We start from the raw sequence: 16,096 nt of genomic DNA on the forward strand, positions 1-16,096 counted from the left end.
CTTTTCCACTCTCCCCTCCCTATCATCTCCATTAACTGCAGCACAACTGCCTCCCAGCAGGGCCTTCGCTCAGTTCTTAACATTAGTGTTTGGCTCCATCTTCTTCCCCACCACATGTGTGTGGTGGTGTGGTGACATCAAGGCTGCTGGGGGAAAAGCTAGCAACCCATGTATTTGCCATCACATCAGCTGTAATAACATTTGAAATGTAGATTTTGAATTTCCTTGTACAAAATTATTAAATTAATATGAAGAAATGATAAAAGAAATGGTCAACTTTGTTATATTGCTTAGTTTTACTGGAGATTTGTTTATCATAGTTCTTTTCTGACAAATCTTTCTGAAGAGAAAGGGGCAAATGAGATTTTGTTTTGAATTATTAGAGTTTTTTGAAGAATTGTATATTTTTGGCCCAGGTATCAGGGTAGAAACGCATTTAAGGAAAGCTGTTTGTCTCAATTTCTCCTAAAGATAATGAGAGAAGGCTATACCATGACCAACACCTGCTCTTATTATTCTGGAATATTATTCATCTATCCAGTTCTTCCCTTTGGGTCCATAAATTTCAGCAGTATTTCCTTAGAAACCAAAAGGAAAAGAAATCCTTCCTGTATCATTAATTTCTAATCTGGTCTTATGACTGGTGAGAATAACTGGCAGCATCCAGCCTGGCCAACACATTTCTACGTGTCTTTGAGATGGATTTTCCAGTTCCCTGAAATACTAAGCCACATGGAATTTAGACAAACAATATAGATGAAATTTTATTCTTATTTGGACATCATAATAGAATTTAAACTCCCACAAATGACCAAAATTAAATCCAACCACTTAACACAGAATACCAGCTTTAATGGTGTCTTAAAATTGTTTATTTTTTGAGCAACTGACAACTTAATATCTGGATCTTTCTCAGAAGTCACAGAGCATGTTGGTCAAATAATTATTACAGAAATGCTCCTAAGTCAGGTAAAAAGAGAGGAGGAGAAAGAGAGAGAAAGAGAGGGAGAAGAGGAGATGCCAATACTCTTATTTGGAAATGATCTTATTATAAACTATTTTTGGAAGGTAAACCTATTGAGGACAGGCCAGATACTATGCTCCTTCATTGCCTTACGACACCGGGAAGACCGAATAATCAAGATTGAGCAAAGAACAAGAAGAGTGTCCTAACACCGTAAACTCCACAAAGAAGTTACCAGGGAGAAGGGGACAAACGCAGTGACTGATCTTCCTGAGGGAATGACAGTGTCTTGACAATGGCTACGAAAGCTCGATGACCCTTAACATCTTGTGGAACAAAGGAGTCACTAAAACAAGGTGAAGATGTTAAAGGGGGAATATAAGAAACACAAAAGAAAGATGACAAGATGACAAGTTAAACATAATCCGCAGAACAAGAAACGTCAGAAGCCTCCTCCGCACACCTACAAACACCTGCCCTTTTGTTAATACATAAAAGAGAGCCTCTCACTGTAACCCCTTCCCTTCCTTGGTGGGGGGAATCCAGACGCCTGGGCAGCGTGACATAGCTGATGGAAAAGATCGTACGGGGCAGCTCTCTGGACAACACATCCAGCAAACTGTGTTTTATCTTAATCAGTCTTTTATTGCTCTACTCACAAAGTCTCAAAGGCCTTAGTAGGTTAAAGTAGACACAGTCACTGAATGATCAAGTGTGCACTGAGGAAGAATGATGGGGGTCAATCTTGACCTGAAAACTTCTACTCTGATCCAACTTTCAAAGAGAGAAGAGAATAATCAGTCACTTGTGATATTCCTTTTTTAATCAGATGAGATCTGATTCAAATTTTCAGTTTACGGTCACAGATCTCTGAGGACCTTTGATGTCTGTGACCTAGCTCCCGTGGAGTGCTCCCTATGCTCCCAAATATTCTCCCATTCGCCTTGGCCTTAAATCCATCGTAAAGGGACAGGCTATTTTATTCAAGCATTTCTTTCTATCTAGTAATAAAAAATTGTATTCAGGTGAATAAGACAACGGGACACAAGAAACAATATGAAGGAGTTATTCATATTAGTTCTCTAATGGCAGGATCGCTATTGTTGATGAATGAGGATCAGAGGAAGGGAAGTTCCTCAATGAGGAGTTGAAAGAAAGAGATAAAGAGTTTGGAGCAGCAGGGCAGCAATTATCTTAACAAATATCGTTTGTGTAACAAACTGAGGGCTTCAGAGGGGAGGAGGGTGAGGGACTGGGATAGGCTGGTGATGGGAATTAAGGAGGGCACGTATTGCATGGTGCACTGGGTGTTATACGCAAATAATGAATCATGGAACTTTACATCAAAAACTAAGGATATACTGTATGGTGACTAACATAACAATAAAAAGATATTATAAAAAATAATTATTATTATTTTTCTTTTTCTGGATATCAGATGCAGAAGATTGAGTTAATGATTTCCTCCTTTCATGGCATATGATCGTCACTGGTCAAAGCAAGACTCCTATTCTGTTTAAAAAATTGTTCCATTTTATTTCTATCCCTCATTCCCATTCCACCTCCCCATAGGTAGCCATTCTAATGTATTAGATGTGTATCTTTTATCCCATATGTTCTTGCAAAATGGGTATGGTTTTGTGTACATTTAATTTACATAAATAACATCGTGTTTTATATATCTATTTAAAAATTGTCTTATAGTCCGAGCCATATATTTAAGATTCATCATCTCACTTTGTATACATAGTGCCTTGATTCTTTTTTTTTTTTTAAGGTTTTATTTATTTGACGGAGAGAGAGAGAAAGCACAAGCAGGGGGAGTGGCAGAGAGAGAGGGAGAAGCAGGCTCCTTGCTGATGCAGGGCTCGGTCCCAGGACCCTGGGATCATGACCTTAGCTAAAGGTAAGACACTTAACTGACTGAGCCACCCAGTCACCCCTAGAACCTTGTTTCTAAACCACCACACAATGTGTACATTTTCTCTATGATAAATTTACATAATGATAAATAATTTTCCCTGTGTACTCTCTCAGGTATGTGAACCCAGATTTCTTCTGGTTGTGTCACCCCAGAGGATGCTGAAGTCCATATCCATCTATATGACCCCTAAGGACCTGTGTGAGAATCTCTTTGGATTGTAAAATTCTATTCCAGCAGTAGAATTGTTGGTGTTAAGGTTAGAATATATTTGAAACATTCCAAGTTTTTTTTGGGGGGGGTGCCACTTTTTCTTGCATGTGAGGTTGGTGAATAAATGGGGTGATCAGACATTACTAAGAGCAGACCTTTCTCTTCTGAGTACAGGAATTTTCTCTATTCTTTGCACCACAACACATTCCCTCCACAAACTTGTCCTATCCTGACCACTAGAGAGAGGGTTAGATTCATTGCGTTATATTTCCTGTGGGCTGCCTAACCACTCTCTCCTTTGTGGATATGTGTAACTAGCAGCTCACCGAGCTAGGTTAGTGATGTGGGATATACAAATTCCCTGTTGGCCAACGGCAATGCTAGAGATCTCATTTAACTGTTTTCTGGTGTACTAAAAATAGTGCCTCTGTGTTAAAATCAGGGACAAATGCATACAACTTGCTGACACAGGTCTTAGAGGTGAATTTCTAAGAAGATGGCTGACTTTTCAAGATCTGTTAAGGAAAGGGCGGTGAAGCTTTGAATTAGTACCCTTTGTATGTGAAACATATGGAAGGCTTTGATGTCATGGGCTTGTGGAAAGAGAGACTGGGTTTAGATCTGCTGGGAAAAGAAAATAGTGCAGAGCTACCTTACGATTGATTCCTCGAGAATAATTTGTAAATACTTAATGATAGACTATCTGAGTGTTAGGACGACCATATTTTGTAATTCACTCAGTTATGTGTATATCATGTTGTTTGTTTTTAATTTGTTTCACCCAACACCCCCACATTCTTCTGTTACCGTCACATGGCAGCTCCAATAACCACACTGCAATGCCTCTCCTATCAATGTGAAGTTCTCAGTCCCCAAGAAAGCCTGATACAGTCATTCCAGACATTCTTACACAGACATTTCTATCTTTTACAGGGGCTTTGAACTTTGATGCTAAATCAGTGTCCTCTTACAAGGGAGAATGCATTCTATAATTCACAGTGGAAACTTACTCCTTCAAGAGCAGTGATTTAATCTCAACTTGAGGGGAGGGAGAAGGACACCCCTCTTAGAGTCTCCTGGGATGCAAGTGCATGTTTGGGGAGTGGGAAGTTTTTAAACACTGTAAGCCTTTACCTAGGAGATTCTCATCCCCTCCCCCGCCATTTTTTGATCCTTCTACTCACCGCTTAACCCCATAACATTCAGGACAATTTCCTCCATAACTTTTTGGATAATCAGCCCCTTAGGGACAATAACAGCGCCATTGTTCACTTGAGCAAGTATTTTGCCTGTAAGACAGGCATTGGGAAACTGGGTTAAGTGATTGGTCAGATTCGAATTTTTGAAGAAAAATTCTTTTAGCTTCCCTCAGTTGCCATGACATTTTTGTTTTTCAAAAAGTAGCATAGTATATTAATCCACTGGAAAAACAGTTAATTTTAGGCCAGAGGCCTGAGTTTTAATTGTGCTCTCTGGTGCAGACCGCCTTATTTGGTAACATGATGGCTCTTTGAGGCTTTAGTTGGACTAGAGAAATGCCAAGATCTTGTCCAGTTCATAAGTTATTAAACGTTAAACCTACAGGAAAAGCAAACTACAACGAGAACTTAGAATATTATGACTCTTTTTTTCCTTCATTTTTGAATTTTTTGGATCAAGAACACAAAGTACTGTTTCCTTTCATCCTAACACATTTTTCTATGGTTCATCTTCTCCAGAACAAAACTACTAACCCATATGGAGGCTCTACGCTAAGAAGCAGTTTAGGCACAGCTGTGTGTTTCTGGTCCCTTTTGTTGGCTAGCCTAAGCAGAAAAAGGGATCTCCTTGGGAAAGACTCTTTGGAGAAGAGGTTTCCATACTTTAGAATATCGGAATCACACAGATGCTGTTCCCCTCTACCTTGCAGAGTCGCTGATTCAGTAGATCTGGGGTGGGGTCTGAAAATGTGTATTTCTAACAAGTGCCCGCCCAGGTGAAGCTGATGTTGCTGGTCAGAGACCACACTTGAAAAACCACTGTTCTAGAACATCATTTGCCCGGTGTTGACACAGTGATCTGAATCGCTCCGTGTCAGCCTCGTCCCCAGGTTACAGTATGTGATGGGTAGCCTTTGAGATGATGCCTCAACCTTCTGTTCTGGATTCCAGAAAATTCTGTTTTCCAATAATAATCACCACACACACATACACACACCCCAGCAACAGAGAAAATGGAGAATGGGACAAACACATTTAGTCACTCAATTTCTCTATTCTTCCTCTCTTCGTGACCCAAACTATAGACAGTCTGGTTCACATTATTGGCCTAAAATAATAAAAAGATTGACGTATTTTGAATGGTGCATTATCAGTTTTCAGCAGAATCCAATAGAGAAAGATCTCCAATCAGAGTTCAGATACGATCTCCCTTTCTCTCTGGAGATCTGATATTTATTATTTTCTGTTTACCATGAAACATGTTATTCACTCCACCTTGTAATAGCTCATGCAACCCTTGAGATAATCCCACTGGATAGGTGATATTTTTTTATCCCCATTTTATAGATGGGGAAACCAAGGCCTAGAGAGGCAAAGTAACTCATCTGAGGTTGCTCAAAAAACACGAGGTGGAATTAGTTTGCTGTACTATACAGCCTCCAATTGTATAATACTGTAAAACCGTGACACAATTTCTTTGCTGTTTACATTCTGTAAAATGGGCTTATCTCCCAGGGATAATGTGGGAATGATTTAGATAATAGACTTATTAAGTGCGACAGAGAAAGAATGTGTTGTGGCTGCCAGATATTAATTTTTGAAATATTTTAGATGTTACTCTCCTTTTCCACAACAAATCAAATGCTACGTTGTGTAAGTTTATTATTATCTGTTTTACTTTTTTTGCACGTCTGATCTTTAAAGAATTATTTTTATGTCCTTTTCCTCAAAATGGTCATGCATTTTGGGGCGCTTGGGTGGCTTGGAGGGTTAGGTGTCAGACTCTTGGTTTCTGCTCGGGTCATGATCTCAGGAGTGGTGGGATCAAGCTGGCTTGGAGTTCTGAGCTCAGCGGGAGTCTGCTTAAGGATTCTCTTCCTCTGCCCCTCCCTCAACTTGCCCACGTGCTTTCTCTCTCTCAAATACATACATACATACATACATACATACATACATACATAAAATCTTTTTAAAAATGGCCGTGCATTCTTTTTTCCTGGTGACATTCAATGGAACTACTCAAAAATCATTTTATTTTTCATGTGTGACCCTAAAGGCAGATGTGCTGTCATCACCGATTGGTGGAAAGAGAGGTCTCTTAGGATTTGAGTTCCAGCCCTGGCTTTGCTGCTATTCACCATGATTCTAGCAGTCACTGAACCCTGCATGACATCTGATGGGGTTGGGTTTGATCAGAAGAACTCGAATTTTTCTCACAATAGTATAGAATGGATGACTTTGACATTCACAGACCCAGGTTTGGGTGAAACCCATGAATATTTCACAGAGATGCAAAACAAATACTTTGGCAGGTACTTTTTTTTTTTTTTCTGAATTGCAACAACTAGAATAATTAGCACCATGTTGGTTATCTTACTCACCCTGTCATAGATAAGATAGACCAAGAGTTATGAGCAATCCAAGGCAAACTGGCTGTAATCCCACTCTTTACTTCTGATCAGGAAAGCACTTCAGAATGCAAGTGAGGAAGCATGATGCGTTTGTCATGGGAATCACCTGCAATCTAATCTATTTTTTAAGAAAAAATCATTTTCAAATGGCAACACATCATTATTAATGATTAATTATTGTTCCTGGCGCTTGCACGTGCTCACCACTCTTTGGTTGAGAACCACAGGATTAGATGATTTTCAGATCTCTTCCAACACGAACCTGTCATTTATAGTCTTGGAACTTTCATCCAATAGACCTTCACGGTGGTCTTTCTGGATTCACTGCTTTGAAGATGAGTTAGTTACATGGCACAATCACTTTTAAGTTCTGTCCAGTTTGCTAATCTGAAAACAAAACAAAACAAAACAAAACCCAAAACTGGTGTTATAGCAGTTGCTTGAAAAAAGAACAGCCCTGAGAGGAAACTAAAATTGCTGCCTGAATCATTTCTCCTGTAGAATCCTGAAAGTCATGGAAAATGTCAGGTTGCCTGGTGCCTGCTGGCTTCTGAAAATTCCTGACATCTGGCACAAACATGGCCTCAGCCCTGGAATGGGGGAAATAATGGAGTCCACTGACCTTAGGCGCCCAAATCCTCCCAATGGGAAATCTTTTAGGTCTAAGCTTTCTACTTTTATTTTTGCATCCAGCATTTCTCCTCACTTATTTATTTATTCCCTTTGGCATTTATTTATTTTCCCTTTTGGATTCTTAAATGACTGCCTAGGGAATTTTTAGAAAATGTTTTAATCTCCATAAGGACAATGTAATATTTGTGTTACAATTTCCTTTTTAAACGTTCTAATCGTTTAGTATTTACCCTATTTATCCTGGCACAAAGTCTTCAAAAACAGGATATTCTCCTTAAGTCCCATTTTAGCTATATTGTGGCAAATCACAAGCAAGCTTTTCTAATTTTTTTACATGGAAGTCTTGGAATTTCCACGGCTTATGTTCTGAGCCAAAAAAAATAGAGATCGAAAGCAGGGAATTTTTTAATTCAGCTGATTTACTTCACATTACTTTTTGCAGATACATTTGCTTAACAGGGCTGTGAACTGTGTGATTTGGAAATGGAAAGTTTTATGAAATCAGAAGAAAAAAATGGTAAAAATAGTTTGCATCTGACAATACCAATCCCAGGAAAAGGTGATGCCTAAGATATTTACAAGAATTTCCAGGACAGCTATTGGACAGGAAGACCAAAAAAGGGCTGGGGTGGAGCTGAATTGAGACTGTTTTGAAAGCAGGCACGGTGCGAGAGCAAAAAGAACACCAAACATGAAATTAGGAAACTTAACTTCTAGCCCTGGCTTTCCTGTTACCTAGCTGTGTGCTTTCAAGCAGATCAACTAACCTCTCTGGCCCTCAGTTTTCTTCTAGATCTAATGGAGAAAAAAATACTCGCCCTGCAAACTTGGAATTGTCAGGAGGCTCACGTGGGATAAAGTATATTAAAGAATTTTAGAAATTACAGGATTGCCTGGGTAGCTCAGTCGGTTGAGTGGCTGCCTTCAGCTCAGGTCCCTGATCCTGGGATCGAGCCCAGTTTTGGGTTCCCTACTCAGCGGGGAATCTGCTTTTCCCTCTGCTCCTCCCCCCAACTAGTGTTCTCTATCTCACTCTCTCTCTCAAATAAATAAGTAAAATATATTTTAAAAAGAATTTTAGAAATTATAAAGCACTTTACAAGTGTGAGATATCTTTTTAACATCTTTCGATAATTCAGTTAGTCTTTGAATATGTGGTATTTAAGTTGGAAGAGATGGCGAGATTAACTGGGGCATTTTAGCAGGCCAGGACATGCCGTATTATCATTAGTACTTGTTTATACCCTCAGAAATTCATACAAATATCTCTCTTTGGAGCAGGGTCAGCTCCAAAATGATTCTCTTATAGGACTCTAGAGAAACCTACTGATTTCCTATTATTTTGTTAAGACCACCTTCCTCCATTCTGCTCTTCTTCTCAAAGTTCAAATTGCTCCTAGAAAGACCACCCCTCCCCTGCACATCTTAGTCTTGCCGCTACAGATGGCCTATGAAGCCAGACCCCCAAGATGGTGGTAATTAAGTCTGATCCTGGATCTTCCTTTAAGAGATTATCAAGATAAATTCCATCATTCCTTACATCCTTCTTGACAAGTTCAAAATTCTGGCCTCATTATCAATACCTCTTTGTACATTCCTTATTCTGAGACAAATTCTGCATCTTCCAAGACTTCCATTATGCCCTCTAGAATTTAGTATCGGTTATCTACAAAATCTCTGATAGTCTCTACCTTCACTGATCTTTCCTTCATCTTTATTCTAATGGAAGCCTGGCTTGACCTGATAACACTCTTTCCACTGGATGGTGACCCCACATGCCACTGAGCCTGGAGGTTAGATTAGGGATCCTTCTTCTCATTGCCAATTCCAAAACTTTGCTCCTGTCTGCTACTTCCCAAAGCCTGTCTTCTTTAACCTCCTGATACCCCAATGACCCTATTTTATTCATTAACGATTTTGACCACTGCTTCCATCACTTCTTCTCCACTGCTCCTATCTTTATTCTTAGGAACTTGAATACCCTCATGGACCTGGCCTCTGAATTTCTTGACCTTCTGGTTTGTAATAATCACTGCCTCTACCCAACTTTCACTATTCTCTCTCATAGTCATTTCCTAAAACTTGTCATCACTCCTAATATTTCTTTTTATTATCACTATTATTATTATTATGTTCAGTTAGCCAACATATAGTACAACATTAGTTTTTGATGTAGTGTTCAAACTCCTATTATTTCTAATTGAAATCCTAATACCAATATTACCATTTTCTGACCACTCACTACCTCCTTATTTTTTTCCAATTTATTTACTACAATCCCAAGTTAACAGTTCTTTGACTGTCTTATTGTTCCCATGTAGGACGTTCGAGGCTCACCTTCACTCCTGTGTCCCACTTTTGCACCATTATCCTTGGCCAGTAAACTCCCAACTTTGGATTATCCAGGACCATACCTTGTAGAGCCTGCACTGCTCTAGCTAACCCTGACTGGGACGAAGCCAGGGACTTCTTAAGATATTTATTTCATGCCTTTTTCCATATCTCAGGCCATTAACAATAACATATATATATATATATAGAAGAAAGGGGAAAGGAGAAGAGAAATTCCTGAAAGAAATGCATCATCCTCTTGTTCAAACTCTTTGGACTTCTACCTGGTGTTTGCTTTGCTTCCCTGCTGATCGTTTGTCTCATTACTCTACAATAGAAACTCCATGAAAGTAGGGATATCGTTTGCTTTGTCACCACTGTATTCCTGAGCACCTAGAACAGTGCTTGGCACATAGAAAGCTCAATAAAGATTCATTTTGTCACCTTAGCTGTGGAGGGGAAATAGCCATGTCCATGTCCAGGGGTATAAACACGAACATTGGGGAATGAGTAAATCCTTGAGCCCAGAGGCTCAGCCAATGGTAGAAAGTCTATCTAAAGCATAAAAAGCAATAACAATGACCTAAAGCCATGAAGTAGGATTTCCATGAAGTTTCTGAAAAGGGATATGTGCCTTGCAAGAGGACCAGTGCTGGTTTTGCTTTGAGTCATAGTGCCTGACCAGGAGATATTTGGCCTACTTGTCTACAGTTCTTTAGTTAGTTATTATTAGCCCAGAAATCATAATGATGAAAGGGGAGGACTTTGAGACCACCTCTCCCGCCCCATTCTTCTTTGCAGGTGAAAAAACTTGGACCTTTAAAGTTAAGACTCTTGTCATAGATGACCCTTTTATTTACAGAAGAGAAGGAAAAACCCAGGTGTCTCTTCTCCTAGCTACTTTTCTCTTCGTGGTACCCCATATGTCAAAATGTCTCTAAACAGTTTAACAGTGCAGTGCTCAACTACAATTCTTGAAATGGCACTGGGTTCCAAAAGAAAATCTTATGTGCTGTTTATGAAAATTGGAACTTTAATTTAGCACAGAAATTTAATATATTTTAAAGGGAGATTTCCAAAGGGGTTATGCTTTGGGAGAAAGGTATCTGAGCTTTAATCAAATGGCAGAAAAACCTTTTACTTGTTTCCCATACAGAACTCTGATCATTGTAAATTATGAGATCATTCCCAAATTAAATCATTAATTAATAGACAAACATTTTGGTTTAGAGTGATTTTCCCTTATGGCATTTGTCTCTTTTATCTTTCCCATGTGTTTGTTTGTCCCTATTTACCACAATCTCATAAAATGTCCTCTCCAAGTCTCCTCTCACAATGTAAATAGATGTTTTGCAATCATTCTGGAATGAGAGGAACCCTGAATATTTTCATCTCCTCATTCCTTAGTGTTGCCCATGTTGCAAGTGAAGAATGGAGTTGGATTCATTTGGGGCCAGAAGGTGTAGCGGGCTGGTCTCACAGGTTGGCTGCCGAGGAAATCTCCCTTAGGGCTAACTGGAGTCAGCTCTAAGAACACGGTGTGAAGTGTGTTTTGATGGCCAGGGCTTCCATTAATTTTTTTTTTCTAAGCTCTGACAAGAGGCAAAGAGAATTCCTTTTTTGGAGTTAGATCTTGGGCCTCTAGGGGAGAATCAGACAAGGTGCTCCCACGCTGTCTGCTCATTCTTCTCCTTCTTGTACACTCACAGCAGAAGGTGTGTTTAAACTTCAAAAATGGCCCTGAAAGTGGTATTGAGAAGTTGTACGCATCAGCTTGAGGAGAAGTGGGCGCAGTCTCCTGGATCACCAGTCATATTCGTCATGTCAAACTGGAGTTAGACTCAGGAGCTTCTGGGTCCTCTAAGTGACAATGTCAAGGGGAAGGTATGTCTTCAACCAACATCGAGACTGAAGCATCTTGGTGTAGTGCACCAAGTAGTGAACTGAGGGTGAGGGGAGCTGAGTTTAAGACTCAGTTCCCGGAGTGCCTGGGTGGCGCAGTCGTTAAGCGTCTGCCTTTGGATCAGAGCGTGATCCCAGCATTCTGGGATCGAGCCCCACATCAGGCTCCTCCGCTGGGAGCCTGCTTCTTCCTCTCCCACTCCCCCTGCTTGTGTTCCCCTCTCTCGCTGGCTGTCTCTGTCAAATAAATAAATAAAATCTTTAAAAAAAAAAAAGACTCAGTTCCCTGTCTGTGTGATCTTGCTTCATTATACTTCTCTGAGCCTCGATTTTCTGATCAACACCATGAAGACAAAAACAGCCACCTCACTCCTCTCATAGGGTTGCTGGGAGGCTCACAGACGATAATCTCAGAATACTTTGGAAAAGTCTTCAGGGAAAGAGTTACATAATGGGAAGTGTTTTAATAACCAAATGAACTGTCCTGATTATTGCCTCAGTAATTAATTATCTATGGATATGATAATACCCAGCAGCCCAGAAAGCATGTAGTTGTTTATTTCTCATCTTGTCATAGACACTTGGGACAGTCAGAGCATCAGACCAGGTAATATGTAAAAATAAGCAAGACTTCTGCACCCTAAGTGTTAAAATCTGTTGAGAAAGCAAAGCACATGCTGGAAATAATAAGTAAGGGAACAATTTCAAGGCCAGGTGTTTAAGGCCAGAGATGGGGATTAGCAGAGAATAGAGGAGGGTCACCCCCAACAGGAGAACTGGAATACACAAAGGCACCTTTGTCCATATAAAATGTTGAACTTGAAAATTTGCGATAGTCAAAGCATAAATGATTAAAATTCTGAATTCTGATAAATAAATTTACAAAAGGGAAAAGAGAAATAATTTCTATAGTGACAGATTTTTCCAATTATTATTTTATGTAATAATTCAGTGTTAGATTAAAAATTTCGTAAATCACTCATATTAGGTACACGTGTATTATTAAATAGACATTTTTTTACTCCTAATGATGAGTAATAATTTTCTCAAAATTCCAGAAAGCCACAATAAATCCATGGTGAATTTGGCTTTTAACCAATGATTCTTCCTGTAGTTCGTTTTCCTGAAAACTTCAAACTTCTATTCGTTTGCTAAAATGTTATTCCTTAATTACAGACAAGAGGTAAATAAATCGCTCCTCTTCTGAATCTCAAGTTGAACTATTTGAAAGTTCTTTATGGATACTGTGCAGTTCTTCATTCTAATATAGGAACTGAGTCCATGTCTTCATTTACATATTCCCAGTGCTGGCACAGTGTCTGTGCAGTAGTTCCTCAATAAACATTTGTAACTTGAACTGAAAAAGGAAATTGTGACAAACACTGCTAATCACCTACTCATCATCCATTCTTCCCTTTTTCTTATAAACAGCATCCTGATTTATTTGGGAGCAACAATGTATTCAGTTAAAATATTCAATCTCCCACCTTTTCAATGAGCTGTAAGAGGAAGTCACCACCTGGAACTTATTGAAAGCTCTTTAGAAGGGGATAAACTCCGCTGGCTTTGTCCTCTTGCCCTTCATTTTTCTCTGATTTTCCTGCTTGAGGTATAGATGAAATGTTTGGAGACAGAGCAGCAATCTTAGGATCATGAGGATTAGACACATGCCAAAGATGACAGAACCAGCAACTAGAATCAATTTTCATCTTTGATGTCTTCTCCAGGTAGCTGAGCCAGCCTTGAACTGTGTTTCCTTGAACCTCACACTAGTCTTGCCACTGTCAAAGATTTCTGTAACATAGAGCGAAATGGAATCATGAACATAGATCCTTTAATTCTTAAAGTGGGGAGAAGTTGACATGATACAATGTACTGAAGTGGTTTGTCACCTTCCCAATCCCATTTCTGATATGCCCTCCAAAAAGTGAATGGCTCTTTCTCTCACCTAGGTGAGAATTGCTGTCATAATGAGCCACTGTTACTACTGGGAATGTCACTTCTCTCAGATGTGTTAGGTCACCTAAGAAAAGATGTTAGGAAACTCCGCTCCAGGGAGGCCGATAATAAATTGCCTACTTGAAAGTCATGAAGAATTGGAGTTGCTACAAACTCAGTAGTTATTAAAACAGGCTGAAAGAAGTACACCTGAAGCATCTCCAAGTCCAACCGGAGAAGCATCAGAAGATGCTTAAAATTTTCATAACGACGATGAGGGGATTGATGAAATTACGCCAGAAAGGATGAATAGCACTGCCCACAATGAAAGAATCCTAACAGTGGAGGGCACCATCGTGGCCATCCAATTGGATATCTTCTATAAGGCAAAACTTGACCTCTGCCACATTGTTTGGAGATGTCATCCAACCTTGCTTGACCACTTCCAATGACTAAGACTTGGTGAATTCGTGAGGTGACCCATTTCATTGTTGAAAAGATTTAATAACTAGAAAGTCCTTTCTTTGAGCTCGATATGACTGTATCTTAATGTTATTACATGCCACATATATGGTACTTTATATATTTATTTAAAGAGTTTTCACATGATCCCATTTGCTAGTCATAAACATCATGTGAACCACTTCAGATAGTACTATTACCCCTATTTGAGCATGCGTAAACAAGTGCAGAGAGGCTAGCTATACTTGTGCAAGGTTTTACAATTCCTGAGCGTAGTATCTGGATTTGAACTCAGGACTATTGGGCTGTGAGTTAAGTTCTCTTTCAAATTGTAAGTATTTATCCATTAGATATCGATTTACTGAGCCCCTACTAGCTACTGGTCACTATGTTAAAAGTGCTGAAGCTCTTGTGGTAAAAGGACACACATATTCCTGGCCCTCCTACAGTTAATAATCTAGTAACCACATACCAACGTGTACCACCTTTAGCCCTTGGTATAATACGGAGTAACAAGCATATTCCTTCCTCCCATATCAGTTATTCAGTTATCACATAGCTTCATAGGTGTCTCTTATCCAAACAAAACATACTGTTCCTTCAACAGCTCCCTACTAGATCAAGGATTTTGGAGCTATCTACCATCCTCATCACTTTCCTCTGAATACTCTCTACTTTTGTCTCTGTCATAAGAAATGGCATCCTGGATCAGGCACCTCTGTTCCCAGCATGGTCCTGGATGGCCTCAGTGATTAGAAGGTTGAATGCTATGAGTACAGCTTGAGCTTACTCATCTATTTTGGTTTCTCTTGGCAATGTTGACTGGTGTTCACTTTACGGATCACTGAAATCCATCTTCCTATGGATTGTGGTCAACTCTTCTCCATCCTGTACTCAAGTCTTTGATGTCTTACATTTAAACACTAGATTTTAATGCATTCCTATTAAATTTCACTTCATCATCCTTTGAGTTCTTCTTTATCTTGATTCTGTCACCTCTTAGGTTAACTATCTTTTCCAATCTTTTATTATGAATAAATTAGATAATCATGTCTTCCGTGTTACTGATAAAAATGTTGAACTGAACAATTTCAAAGACAAAACACAGTAACACTCTATCCAGGCAGATTAGTCCCGATCTGTTGTACTTAAACTTGTAACTCTATTCAGTCATTCCACAAAATTTAATGAATGCCTTATCTTGGTCTAGATGCTAAGATGAAAAACAAAAACGTCTGAATTTGTAAGTTGGGAAAGATAGACGTGTTAACAGATAAATGTAACATGACAGGTGCTCTGTTACCAGTATACATTCGTGTAGAGTGGCCATAGAAGAGTACAATCAATTCAGTCTGGAAGAAGCAGGTGGGAGCTTAAATGATGTGCAACTCAAAGATATAATGAGGGACGTCATCAAATATTTTGCTGAAAGCATTATGACCTAATTCGATAGATCAGATATTTCTTCAATGTTCAAAACTTGGAATCATATCCAAACTCAGAACTGAAGTTATTTACCATGACTTGATCTTCGGGATCCCATTAGATCCTATCAGTCACTTGTTTTTGTACCTCAAAGAAATGCATTAAAATTCTTTAATCCCCGTTAGATTTCTTCTGAAGTTAAGCAGTCAACAAAATGTTTCAGATCATCGTCTTCCATGGTGACAACTTTGTGAATGACGAGGTTACTGGTTTACCAGCCAATTTTGCCGAAGCCACTTTTCTGATTGCTGGATATTTGGTAGGTGAAGTCACACATATCAGAGCCTCAGAATAGCTTCTCCCACTTCTTTTTGTTTCCTTGTCCGTTAAAGAGTCCATTCTCATGTGTATCCAGGGGGATGTCCAGAGCCTCTCCAGCCATGTAGGGACAGGTGCAGTTTCCAAACTTCAGCTGTGGCCTTCATTACATAGCACCGGCTGGTTGTTATACACATCCCCACGAGTCAATGAGCTTGGGTATTTTCTTGTAGAATACAACTTTTCCTCATTCAGGATTTACACAGGATTTGCTAGCATTTTGAAAGTCTCTTTCCCAATTTTTAATTTACAGTATTTATTACTGTACTTTTGTTGTGTCTACTAAGTGTAAAACAATGCATTAGATACTGGGAAGGCA

The 16,096-nt window shown here is 39.3% G+C and overlaps 1 long non-coding RNA gene across 5 annotated transcripts in view; it reads left to right on the top strand.

Annotated features, from left to right (window-relative positions):
• LOC123795155 (uncharacterized) overlaps positions 1-11,849 on the top strand; it is a 51,468-nt gene extending 39,619 nt beyond the window's left edge. For all 5 annotated transcript variants that reach the window (XR_015726364.1, XR_015726365.1, XR_006780350.2 and 2 more), the window contains 3 exons: positions 2,742-2,870; positions 3,002-3,144; positions 11,382-11,849. This is a non-coding gene — a long non-coding RNA (uncharacterized LOC123795155). The remainder of the gene's footprint in view (positions 1-2,741; positions 2,871-3,001; positions 3,145-11,381) is intronic.
• The last annotated feature ends 4,247 nt before the right edge of the window (positions 11,850-16,096 follow it).

Source organism: Ursus americanus, chromosome 12 (assembly GCF_024610735.1).
Source record: "Ursus americanus isolate L20-20 chromosome 12, mUrsAme1.1.p, whole genome shotgun sequence".
NCBI classification, from domain to species: domain Eukaryota; kingdom Metazoa; phylum Chordata; class Mammalia; order Carnivora; family Ursidae; genus Ursus; species Ursus americanus.